Here is a 12,888-nt window from a genome sequence, read left to right on the forward strand (position 1 = left end):
AAAAAAAAAAAAAAAAAAAAAAAAAAAAGAAAAGACTCAATAAAAGTTATCTTTTACTCTCTATGACCTAAGCATTCATATGTAATATATTTTTCATGTAAAGCAAACTGTACTTAATCTCCTATTTACATGGTTTTGAATAAAATAAATTCACACACACACAGTGACCAAAATTTTTATGTATTCAAAAACTAGTAAACTGGCTGGGCCTGGTGCCTCATGCCTGTAATCCCAGCTAATCAAGAGGTGATGTGGGAGGATCCCTTGAGGCCAGGTGTTTGAGATCAGCCGGGGCAGCTAAGCAAGACCCAACTCTTTTTTTGTTTTATGAGATGGAGTCTCGCTCTGCCACACCCAGGCTGGAGTCCAGTGGCACAGTCTCGGCTCACTGCAACCTCCACCTCCCAGGTTAATTCTCCTGCCTCAACCTCCCGAGTAGCTGGATAGCTGGAACTACAGGCGTGTGCCACGACGCCTGGCTAATTTTTGTATTTTTAGTAGAGACGGGGTTTCACCATGTTGGTCAGGCTGGTCTCAAACTCCCAACCTCAGGTGATCTACCCGCTTTGGCCTCCCAAAGTGCTGGGATTACAGGCATGAGCCACCGTGCCCGGCCAAGACCCCCAACTCTTAAATAAATAAAACATTAGTAAACCATGATAATACATTAGGGCAAGCATCTGGCTGGTTTTTCATTACCAGAACTCTAAAGAGTGTTAAGTGTCATAGTCTGGCTTTTATTCCTGAAAGCTGGTACACAAGTTAAAAGTTTGACTGTTTGTTGAATAATAAATCTTATAAAGAATTGTGAAAAATCATGTACTCTCTTGTATAAGGAGGCTTTTAGGAAAAAAATATTTCTAATTGCTCCTTTGGCAATCAAGACATTTTTGCATCCTGGGACAGTGTGGCTTAGTAAGATTCCCAGTGAGGGAGAAGTAGATCTCTTTTGTAAAGTGGCAGATGGATTAATGTGAAAGAAAAGGTGAGAAAGAGGCAGCCCCATAGAACTGCTCTTAGGCAAATCACTTTAGAAAGGCATACATATGAAATTGAGAATGCAGAATTTGAGTTCCTTAAAGTTACTTACGTCTGTGTAGTCCTTGAAAGGCAATAATCAAATATATATTTTTCAACATATAATACATGTTCTTTAATTTTATTATCTTCCTTATAATTGTTGGGGGTGGGGTAGATTAAGTTTATATGCAGTAGGTATTTAAGCTGAAACGTCACGGCTTTTGTGTGCCTAATTAGCATCATTGCCTCAACTGCATTGAGTTAATAGGTGGTAGTATCACAGAGGTTAAACTCATTCACTTTAGGGTATACCTAGAGTTACACCCTAAGGTACCTGCTTTGGAAATGTTGAAATATGTAATTGCATATACCTTCCTTTATAAAGATAGCAACCTATCAAAACTAAATCCTTGGCAGGCTAATAAGAGTGTCATGAAATAACCTGAAATTGTCATTTGTCAGCAGATGATAGAAATCTGAATTCAGAGTTAGAAAACTGGTTTAGGAGTGACAGTGTATGAAGGAGAAAATTGTCAGCTATTAGAAAGTCAAAGATGCTATTTGTATAAAGGCAAGGTGAAAAAAAAGACCATGACAGTTGTATTGGATCCTTTGTTTCCTTTGTTCAAGAAAAAACATTTTTAATTACTGACTTGAATTTTATTTTCATAATGTAAAGTAGTTTTTATAATAATTGGGTACCCTGAATAATTAAAACAGACTATATTTATATATTAAATTTTTGCATGCTGTACAATTCTTATTAAAAGACATTTGGGTCAGTTTTGCTAAAAAACAGAAGTTCCTGTCTTTAATGAGGAAAAAGCATGATAGTGGCTTAAATTAGAATGTAAAGCTTTTGGAATCACCCTGTAATTCATGGCTTATCCCTGAGAATTCAAAGCTTTATAAATTATAAATCTTTTCCAGGACACCATACACACTGTCTTAAGTCAAATAGTGCTGGGCTGAGCCAAAGTCATAAATGAATTCTTCACTCATCCCTGGTGCCCAGTATTATTTTTTTCTAGCTTACATTATACACCCTGGTCAAAACTAGAATTCCTTCAAAATAAGCCACACTGCCATATCACCTTTTCACTTCCTTTTCTCTTTCTGCTACTTCTTCCCACAGTTAAATCTATCAGTCAATGAAACCTACATTATAGCTGGTAATAAGCAACTTTTATAAATTATTAATAACTGGCAGACTTGCTCCTATGAATAACAAATTTAATTCAAATAAACCTCCAATTGGTAGATTAAACCTACCTAACCAATACCATTCTTACTCTACCTGTTTCAAGATCTAAACTGGGACTCCATGGGGTGTCCTGCCATCTTGAGCCACAGTTTTCAAAAGAAAGGAAGGAGGTATTTCCTGTCTATAAGCAAGTGCAGGAATTAAGGTGCTAAGTAAGGCGAGCATTGTTGTATTTGAACCCCTGAAACTTCCTTTTCTGCATCTTTCTTCCAGTACCTTCTTGTTTCTTCTATATCTTCAGCAATTCTAAAGTCTCAATTTCCACATCCACAAAATAGGAATAAGTTTGCTTTAAGGACCTGTAGAGTTGTTGCCAGGGTAAAATAAGGAAATTCACAGAAATAAACTGATAACCAGAAAATATTAAGGATACCAAAATATTGTTTCAGCTACTTCCTTTTTAGTTGTTGAGTAAACATTTTAATAAGTCTAATCATTCCAATGTTTTTATGTTTGAATATTATTTTTGGCAGAAAGATGACCAAGTGATCATTGACTGTTTTTGTCTTTCCAGTTTTTTCTCCATTGTCTAACTTGTCTCTGAATGTGCCCAGGCAATAGCAGGTGCTCAAGTAAAAGCACGAATGAATGAAAATGAATGGTTCACAGATGAGGAATAATTGAGCCAATAAAAATTATAATGAATCTCGTTTTATATCAATAACAATAGAATAGGCTGGGCGCGGAGGCTCACGCCTGTAATTCCAGCACTTTGGGAGGCCGAGGCGGGCTGATCATGAGGTCAGGAGATCAAGACCATCCTGGCTAACACAGTGAAACACTGTCTCTACTAAAAATACAAACAATTAGCCGGGCGTGGTAGCGGGCGCCTGCGGTCCCAGCTACTCGGAAGGCTGAGGCAGGAGAACAGCGTGAACCCAGGAGGTGGAGCTTGCAGTGAGCCGAGATCTCGCCACTGCACTCCAGCCTGGGCGACACAGCGAGACTCCGTCTCAAAACAAAACAACAACAACAACACTCGATAGAATAAGAATTCTTTTCAAACAATAAATACTATGTATAGAAGAAAACATTCCAGTGCTGTTGTATGCCAATAGTGAAGTATGTCTATTTCCATACCCTGTTTTCAATTCTAAAAAACAAATATCTTCCTACCATGTCCTTGGACAAAAGGTAAAAATAAGAGGCACAGGTAAATAGAGAACACATCAAATCTCTTAATCAAGATGTGTTTTACCAAATGTAACAGCAAACAATAAGCAAACATGATGATCACCAGCGAAATCCTGAGCATTGCAAATCCAGTTTTCAGTTTGGAAATACAGCTAAAATTACATATGAAATGCTTTGAAAATACCACAGTACAATGTGATTTTAATCAGTGTTTATGTTTTTGAAAGGAAAAAAATGTCTAAAGTATTATTTTAGTCCATGTGCAAAGCAAATTCTGTTTCATCTGTTAAAAAAAAAAAGAGCAATAATCTCCAAGAAATCATCTTGACCAGCATTAATGACTAGTTTGGTAGTTAACAGCCCAAGGCATAGCCAGAGGCTATTAAGGCTCTTGGGGGAAAGAAAAGGTTGGTAGATTGTGGTTTACCAGTAATTAACTATAGGTATGAATCAAAACTTCCTAAGAAAAGAGATTAAAGTTACTTTGGATGACTTTATGTGTATGCTTATCTTTTCATACATCCCCCTGCCATACCTTTTCTAATAAACAGGAAAAGAAGATGATGCCATCATTTCACAAACCAAGTTGAATTGGAAATAATTCACATAATGAAACAGGAAACACATGGGACCAATTAATGCCTTTTCAAGCTTGCACTATATAACTATAAGAAGCACTTAAAAAAAAAAAAAACTCAGTCTAACACATTAGTTGATTGTTGGTGAAATGAAACTCAATCATGAGATCATAAGGATTTTTTGAAGCTTTTTTTTGTTTTGTTTTTAATCCTATCTCAATAAAAGTAAATACATAAGGATTATACATAAACCAAATCTGAAGTAATATAGATTGGGGAAACCTCAAGAGGGTCAGGAGATAATGAAGATTATACCTCAATATTGGGATTATGATGTTAGTTCTTTATTTCAATAAAAGTGGATAGAGATCTTTCATATCAGGGACAGGGCTTAGCTGTAAGGACAAAAGTAATCTTCTGGGAATTATGCATACAGGCTTGACATCATTTTTATTGGATGGCTGATGAACTGGAAAACTCCAGGATAGCCAGGCTTTAATTTGTAATCTTAATTTTCATATAAATCGGTACATTTCAGGGGGAGGCACGGGGGACGTGGGGACATTGATGCTTGCCGGCCTTGTGGTAATAAGACAGCCCTGAAGCACAGGCAGCAGTACTAACTCATCCAGTATCTGATTCTGTCTTTTCCTCTATCCATCTGTCTTCCATCTTTGCATCCATCATTTAACGAAATTTACAGCCTGCAAATACCAGAGAAGCTAATGTTAGTGCAATCTTCCCTCTACCTCCTCTCGGAATGATCTATAGTAATCTACTTATCATAGACATGCACACTATAAAGCACAATAATTTAGTTTTCAGCCAGGAAAATGACTGCCATTGTTTTGCAAGCATACATTAATGAGGATTTTTTCCCCCTTCTTCTTCTTTTGATTTTCGTAAAGGATATAGGGTATGAGAGAGCACCAGTTTTCCTTCATAAAATAATTATTTTGGTGTTTCCCATATATAATTTCATATCCATGGAATTACATAAGGGCAAAGTTATAAAACTAGAGCATAGTGGAAATTTATTTGGATATATGGAAACTTGGTCCATTTATTTTCAATATAGGATCTATATGTCCTTTACATGGTCAAAGAAGTAAAATGCTGTTGAAAGGAATGGTCTAGAAATATATTAAGAAAATAGAATTTTCTTTCTGGATTGTTCTAGTCTCTTACAATATAAATAAAATTAAATTGTTTGTGCAAAATTATTCTTATCAAATGATATTTTAGTTGAATTAGCCACAGGAAACAAGCAATATACTCCCTTCTTACATTGTTGTTATTGTTTTGAGGTTTTATGTGTCTCCCAGCTCTATCAGGTTTTATGTGTCTCTGCCATTTGTTTTACCTTTGTCTCATTATTTTTTAGCTTTTGAGTGATTTCTTATAAAAGAAGAGGAAAGATAATAGTTCCTACTCCATCATTTTTAAACCAGAAATCATATGTAGCTTTTTGATCTTCTAATAACCATGTGTATGTAAAAAACATATAAGGCTCATATTCTACCATATAAAAGAAGAAATCCTCAGCCAAAGCTAAAAATGCTGAACTTGTTACACATAAGAACATTTTCCAACTTCTGAGTATATCTGAATGGCTCTGGTTTTAGATTTTCCCCATGATTTAGAGATGTTTTTTATTTTTCAAAGACAAATCATCTGTTCTCAAGACTGTTTTCTTTGTTTGTTTTCTGATGTCTTCCTAGATGCACAGTGTACTGAAATGTTGAGATACTACCTTCAGAGCAGAAAATAGATTCTCCCAATCATATCTTATCCTCTTATCCTCCAAAGCTCCCAATTTGCTCGTGAAGTAACATGAAAGTTGATATAGATAAATACTGTGACCGTAATCCCAATTGGAAGCACACTCATCTCTTAAACAGTTCTGTCAACTGGGATTTATCTGCATGGAAGGCATATAAAGCATCGTTTACATAAATAACTTGGAGTTTTGAGTTGGACATATATCAGGGATGAGTAACTGCCCTGGAGTATACCTATTAAATCAATCACCAGGCTCAAACAATCAGAAAAGCATTGACTATAGCCATACAAAACTTGATCACAACATAATCTTCCTCTGCTTCTTGATGAGGTAACAAAATATGCTGTGTTCATTGAACAGCTGCTTTCATAAGGAGAGCAATAATGAAAAAAATCTCCCGGAACCTTCAGCACTTGCACATGAAAACAAGGTTTCCAGTGAGAAAATTAAAATGCCAACAAGATTTATACTTACCTATGCAGATGTCCTGTGGTCTTAAACATGTTGTCTTCCTTTTAAAATGTAAGAAACAGAGACAGTGTCATTTTTCAAAGTACTGTTATTGAAAAATAAAAGTTATAACCATGATTTCTGTTACAGGCTGAATTTCGTCCCTCCCAAAATTCATGTGTGAACTTCTAATTCCTACTGTCTCAGAATGTGACTATTTGGACATAGCACCTTTAAATAAATAAGTTAAAATGAAGCCATTAGGGTAGGCCCAAATCTGATTCGATTGGTGTCCTTATAATAAGAGGAGATTAGGACACTTACAACACCTAGAGAGGGAAGACTGTGTGAAGATAGAGGGAGAAAATGGCCATCTGCAAACCAGGGAGAGAGGCCTTAGAAAATCAACTCGGCCAACACCTTGATCTCAGGCTTCCAGCATCCCAAACTGTGAGACTACATAATTCTGTCATTTAAGCCACACAGTCTGTGGTACTTTGTTATCACAGCCCTTACAAGCAAATGCCATACAGTTCTATTTCTTGTTTAAAGATAAATAAGGAAATGAAGATAGAAAGGCCCAACGTTAAGTCATCTGTAACTTACTCAGACAAAATTCTGACACTTGGTGTAAATGTCCAGCTTTTCATTGATTCTATATGGAAATCAATGTTCCCTTAATTGCCTGAACTTAGGCTGTGGATATTCTTCCATCATAACTTCTCTATTAAGAAGAGTGAAATGTCAGATAGTTAGTTGGAACAGGGCTTGCCAGACCTGCATAAAGCAAGCGTGAAAGCATATTCCCCAGGAAAACATCTGCTTTTACAAGTAAGTTAGCTCTGAAGAAGTAGATATGTAAGTAGTATATGCTAATTAATTTCAAAGGAGACGTAAAGAAGAGAAATGTACAAATTACTAGTAGAAAAAATGAAAACTAGATTTCTGAGGATCACTATGTTATACCATTTGAGACTCTCTTAATATCCCTAGAAAATGAGCAAGAGGCCTGTTAGAGATCCTCTTATTAAAGAGGAGAAAGTTTTTTTCTCACCAAACATTCTATTCTTTTAAGTGTCCTTATAATAGATAATCAAATGATAAGATCACATCTTCTTGTTTCTATGTTCATATGAAAAGCTTCCCCATCTCACTGCTTCCTATCAAATGAGAGCAAGAGGTGAAAAAAGCTTTTGTGAACTAGGACATCCTGCAGGTAAAACAAACATGTGCCCCCCAGATGCACAGCTTAGGAAGAAGGCCCTGTTCATTGAGCCATACCGGCTTTTCTAGAGAAATTGAACAATCTTTCAAATGATTTGTGAAATTTTAGGCACATAAAACTTCTAGATCTCAGAAATGAACTGATGATCGTACTGCCATGGCAATCATGTTTTACTCTGTGAAATACGTGGAATATAACTTTGTAAAAGGCAGTATAGTATTAACAGCCTTGTTTCTCAAGATTTTTGGATAAATATTTAAGATCTATGTAAAGTATTTTACCTTAGTTATTAATCACCACTTTATTTGCATACATGGTAGGGGAAGAGCCTCTATTTGAAGATAAAGTCTATCTATGGCCTAACCTGGTCATGTGTTAGAGGTGATCCAGAAAAGACATGGGTCAGTCCCAGCAGCATTCTCTACATGAACAACAAAGAACATCCTGAGAAAGAATTCAGCCCATGAAGACAGGTGACTGCTCCTGTGACAGAGACATGAGGTACCACTGCCAATCTGGGACAGCTTCTTAGTGCAGCACATGGGATGTGGTGGGTAGAGAAAGAAATGTAGTCTCTTTATTCCTAGGATTATATTCACCTATGTCTGCTCCTTGCCACAGGAACCCTGGCTTCTCAATATGACTCCTTTTCACTGACAGAGTTCTTTTAATTTGCACCCAAATAGGTATAGCATACCCACGATATTAGGGCAAGGGGCTCAAGAGGGATTCTCAAGTCACTCTTACAGTCTGCCTGAAACCAGCACCCCCACCGTCACCACCTAGATTCAAGGGTTTCATTGGGTTTAATACTCTCATACACATAATTCCTAGGTAGTGTGACCATATAAAAATCCCAAATGAGGATATTTTTGAGTATGAAATAGAGCAGTAAAAGTAGTTGAAGTTATATAATTTCTTTAAAATATACATATTGGACTTACAATTTAATATCGTTATTTCATTGGTTGTCCAATGAACTTTATTCATTGCTGAAAATATAAAAATATTCTTGCCAAAATATAAAACAAATATTTCTTTTATTAAAGCAAAATAAAAAAAGTCTTTATATGAATTATTCGAACTTTTTAAAAAATGGGATAATTCTTTTTGGTTCACATACACATTCTTAATCATTTTCTTAGCCTGTACCTGTTTCTAACACTGTGTCACTGGCAATTTTCTGAAGAATATATTTTGCAATGTTATGCTGTTTTACATTTTTTAATAAAATTGCTTGCAATTTTCTTCAAATTTGTATTTTGTGATGAATACAGTTTAAATTGCTGACACTCAGCTGAATAGCCTCTGTAGACCATAATGTTTTTAACTGGGAAAACTACTCTCTACAGATGCTGAGGTTCGTGATAAGATCAGAGAAAATTTCGCTAAATAAAGGATCTTCTCAATTCTAATTTTATTGAAATATGTAAACATCTCAGTCCAAATATGTTAACAATTAAAAGATGAAAGAGGTGCAAAAGCAGAAAAACAAATGATGGTTGAAGAGCTGTCCAGCTGCCACCAAGAAAAGTATGCCATAGAGCAGAGGAAAAATAACAAAATGAATCAACATGAGTTTTTAAAAATTAGTAAAACAATCATATATTTAAAACAAAAATGTGATATAAAGATGAAAGAGGTCAGAAAATGTGTGGAGATTTCTTTCTCAGTGAGGCCATCTAGGCTCATTAGAGACATTCTAATCATTTTGATCCTTAAGTGAAAAGGTCTGTGTTTTCAAACGCGTCCTTCTTTTGGTTCCTACGCCAATCTGCAAACTTATTCTCAGCAACTTTTAAACCTACCAAGGAGTCTGACAGAGTGGTAATGTCCATTACCCAAGTCAAAAGAATACCAATTACATTCTTCTCCCAAAACAAAAAAGGAAGCATTATTGACTTAATTCTAGAAGGTTGCCCAAATGTTTTATCTCAGACCAAAGCCAATCTGCTCCCAGGAGCCTTCCTGTCTGAACAGCTAGCTACTTTCAAACGGCACTGTGTTCCTTTCCCGTCTTCCCTTAAATTAAGTCCAGTTCACTAACTCTCCCACTATGTTACCTTCATCATCACTGCGAGTAATAAAGGTCAAGAAGAGGGGGTGTAGTGATGCCTACCTGTCGTCCCAGGCTTCCTTGGAGTTTGAGGCTGCAGTGATCATGATTATGCCACTGCACTCCAGCCTGAGTGACAGAGCAAGACCCCTACTCAAAAATAATGTAAAATAAAATAATAAATAAACAAAGGCCAAGAAGAAATTATCAAATTTCCATCTGAAAATAAAGAAGAGTGACTTTGCCATGTTTTTCAGATGGTCCATGTCAGCAGTAAAAATTGACCTGTACATTTATCTCTTATGTTGTTTCCTTCCCAACTAGGATTGCTTTTTTGCATGCTTTTTGAAAATATTTATGTTGGAAGGTTTATATTTTAAAAAAGCCTTGAGAAAACAAGAATGAAAAGGGAAGGATGCACAAATTAAAAAGTCAAGATGGGCCGGGCGCAGTGGCTCAAGCCTGTAATCCCAGCACTTTGGGAGGCCGCGACGGGCGGATCACAAGGTCAGGAGATCGAGACCATCCTGGCTAACACGGTGAAACCCCGTCTCTACTAAAAAATACAAAAAACTAGCCAGGCGAGGTGGCGGGCGCCTGTAGACCCAGCTACTCGGGAGGCTGAGGCAGGAGAATGGCGTAAACCCGGGAGGCGGAGCTTGCAGTGAGCTGAGATCCAGCCACTGCACTCCAGCCTGGGTGACAGAGCGAGACTCCCTCTCAAACAAACAACAACAAAAAAAAGTCAAGATGGCAAATATATTACTTTGGGCGTATATTTTAAGCAGCTGTGACAACAACAACAAAACCCTAAAATTGAAAGGCTCAAACACAATCAAATGTTCTTTCTTTCTTATCCAATGATCCAGGGATGAGCATTTCCAGGCCAGTAGGGAAGCTCCTTCCCTACAGATACCGTTACTCTTCCATTTCCTCCAGTGTTCTTCCCTGTATTGGTTGAGGTTGGATTACACATACTAGTCCATGTTCCATTTTGTAAGAAGGGAAAAAGATTAAGTGGCAAGCAAGCAATTTCTTCTTTAAAGCATTTTACTTGGAAGTTACACATAGCACTTTTATTATGAAGTAGTTGATGCTGTAGATATGAAATATATGTGAGTATGTATACACAAATGTATATATGTATACAATGCAAATATACGTATATAGAATAAAGATATATACATTACAGACACATGTTTATACAGTCTCAGACAATGCAATGACACACAAAAAATGAGACTTTGTTATGAAGGATTTGGGTGTCTTTGTAGAAAACATATTTAAAATTTGTCAGATTAATATTAGTCAGCAACTGCACATCCCTTTACGTTTTGTCCTACCATCATTTTGATTATTTTACAGATTTTTACACTGGCAACCTAAAATTAACAAGAATAAGTCAGTGACATTTTCCTTGAATATTTATTGTGTAGAAGAATTAATAATACCTTTCACAGAATAGAATACCAACACATTTGGGAAGATCGACAGAAGAAAAGAGAAGATATGATTTAGATCTTCCAAAGAGAAGAAAGATCTAGATCTTTTGTGAAAAATTCACAAAGTTATTAAAAGCAGAAATCTGTAATATAATTTCAATTTCTACTCTATGGTATCAATCTACATTAAAAGTGCATATTTCAAAACAAAATTCCTCTGATGCCCTTGTATCCCATATACACATTTATACTCTCAAAATATTCCATGTCATTTCAAAAAATTATTTATGTATTTCTACTAATGCAGGACCAAATAAACCAACTCAATAGAATAAGAGGAAACTAGTTTGACCAGTCTTTTCTTTTTCTCTAGTTCTGCTGTGGAAGCATTTTAGCATCTATTGTTTTTCAAAGAAATAGAAGATTCCATTCCAGACAAAATAATGTTAAACCTCTTTTAGAATACAGTAAATTATAAAATAAAATTAGCTATTGTTCTAAAGGGTAACTTTGCCATGCAAAGACAAATTAAATTCAAGTATTTTGTTGTGAGCTATTATAAAATGGAGTTGGCTCCTCCACACTTGGTCCCTCGAATAGCTGGAGCCCTTGTACTTGCTGGTCCCCTTGCTTTTCCATGGGTCTCCAGCTTTTATCACCACCATGTACAGAAGTATTTTTAACTTATTGTATTTTCTTCTTAAAGACCTTGAACTGAGGAGCTTGAAGTGGATTCTATCACCAAGAAATGAGCCCGAAGTAAAATCACTTCCTCTGGTTAATCTGCATTACAATTTATTTAATGCTGATAAACAGGAATTGACATATTATCGATCAGAAAATTGTATCAAAGAAATATATTTAACAGCATGAGGTAAATGCTAAGTGTCTCTTGGTTAGTATAGATGATCAATATTTTAAAAATACAGAGGTAGGAAAGATCATTTTGCACAGGACTATTCAAGGAACTCTTCATAGTGGAATGCAATAGAGATGGGCAGATTTCAACAAGGCAGAGAAGCAAGTGGAAAGAAAAATAAACTTGGAGGGGAGGATATTCTGATCCAATTCTTCAACCATCTTCCTTAAAACTTCTCCACAATAATATGAAATGTTTATTGAGTACTTACTCTGTGGCAGGCATTTTATAAACATTATTTCATGTGAACTAAGAACGCACTTTTAACTTGAGTGCCAAGATAATCTCCACTTTAGATATATGGATTCTGATGCATAGATCAGTTTGCTAATTCATTTAAGGTGACATAGCTAATAAATGGCAGGGACATGATGCAAACCTGTGTGTGACTCTGGAATTCACATGCTTAACCACTATAATATAAGGACATTCTTATTGCAAAGTCATGGAGGGCATCCCTTTCATCTCACTTCTACTATCAGTGATTACCTTTCACGCCCTTATCATACCCAACATGAACTGCTATTACAACCTTCTTGAAGTATGGCTTCTCTCATTTTAATATCTGTCTCTCTAGCTTATCCTTCATAATGCCCACCTTATGTTCTGCTCATTCTTTCCCTATTCAAAACCTTTTAGAGGCTCCCAATGCATTAAAAATACACACACACTTAAATAACATCTTTTGATGCCTTCATATAACCCAATTTACTTTTCAACATTTTTGCCCTCCCTACTGCTCACTCTACTTCAGATCAGATTAATTTATCTACTTGCTTGTCTTTCCCATTAGATTTCCATTACTTAAGGACAGAAGAAATGCCTTCTCTTCCTGCCCTCTACAGTTCTTAGCAAAATTCCAAACATATGGTGGACATTTATCAAATGTTTGTTTGTTTGAATCTTGCTGAATCGGCATGTTGTAAGCATAATGAGTAGTCTGTGTTGACTAAAGCAGATAAGATATGAAGGGAAAAAGCAATAGAAGTGCAGGGTAGGGGGGCCATATTGTAGGGA

General features: G+C 36.1%; 1 long non-coding RNA gene across 1 annotated transcript; it reads right to left on the reverse strand.

Moving 5' to 3' along the window:
* Positions 1–4,318: 4,318 nt before the first annotated feature.
* On the reverse strand, positions 4,319–6,641 carry LOC111549405. The gene is made up of 2 exons (XR_002733721.2): positions 6,254–6,641; positions 4,319–4,700 (listed from the first exon to the last, which is right to left on the reverse strand). It is a non-coding gene; the product is annotated as an uncharacterized LOC111549405 (long non-coding RNA).
* Between the last annotated feature and the right edge of the window lie 6,247 nt (positions 6,642–12,888).

Source organism: Piliocolobus tephrosceles, chromosome 3 (genome assembly GCF_002776525.5).
Source record: "Piliocolobus tephrosceles isolate RC106 chromosome 3, ASM277652v3, whole genome shotgun sequence".
In the NCBI taxonomy this organism is placed as follows: domain Eukaryota; kingdom Metazoa; phylum Chordata; class Mammalia; order Primates; family Cercopithecidae; genus Piliocolobus; species Piliocolobus tephrosceles.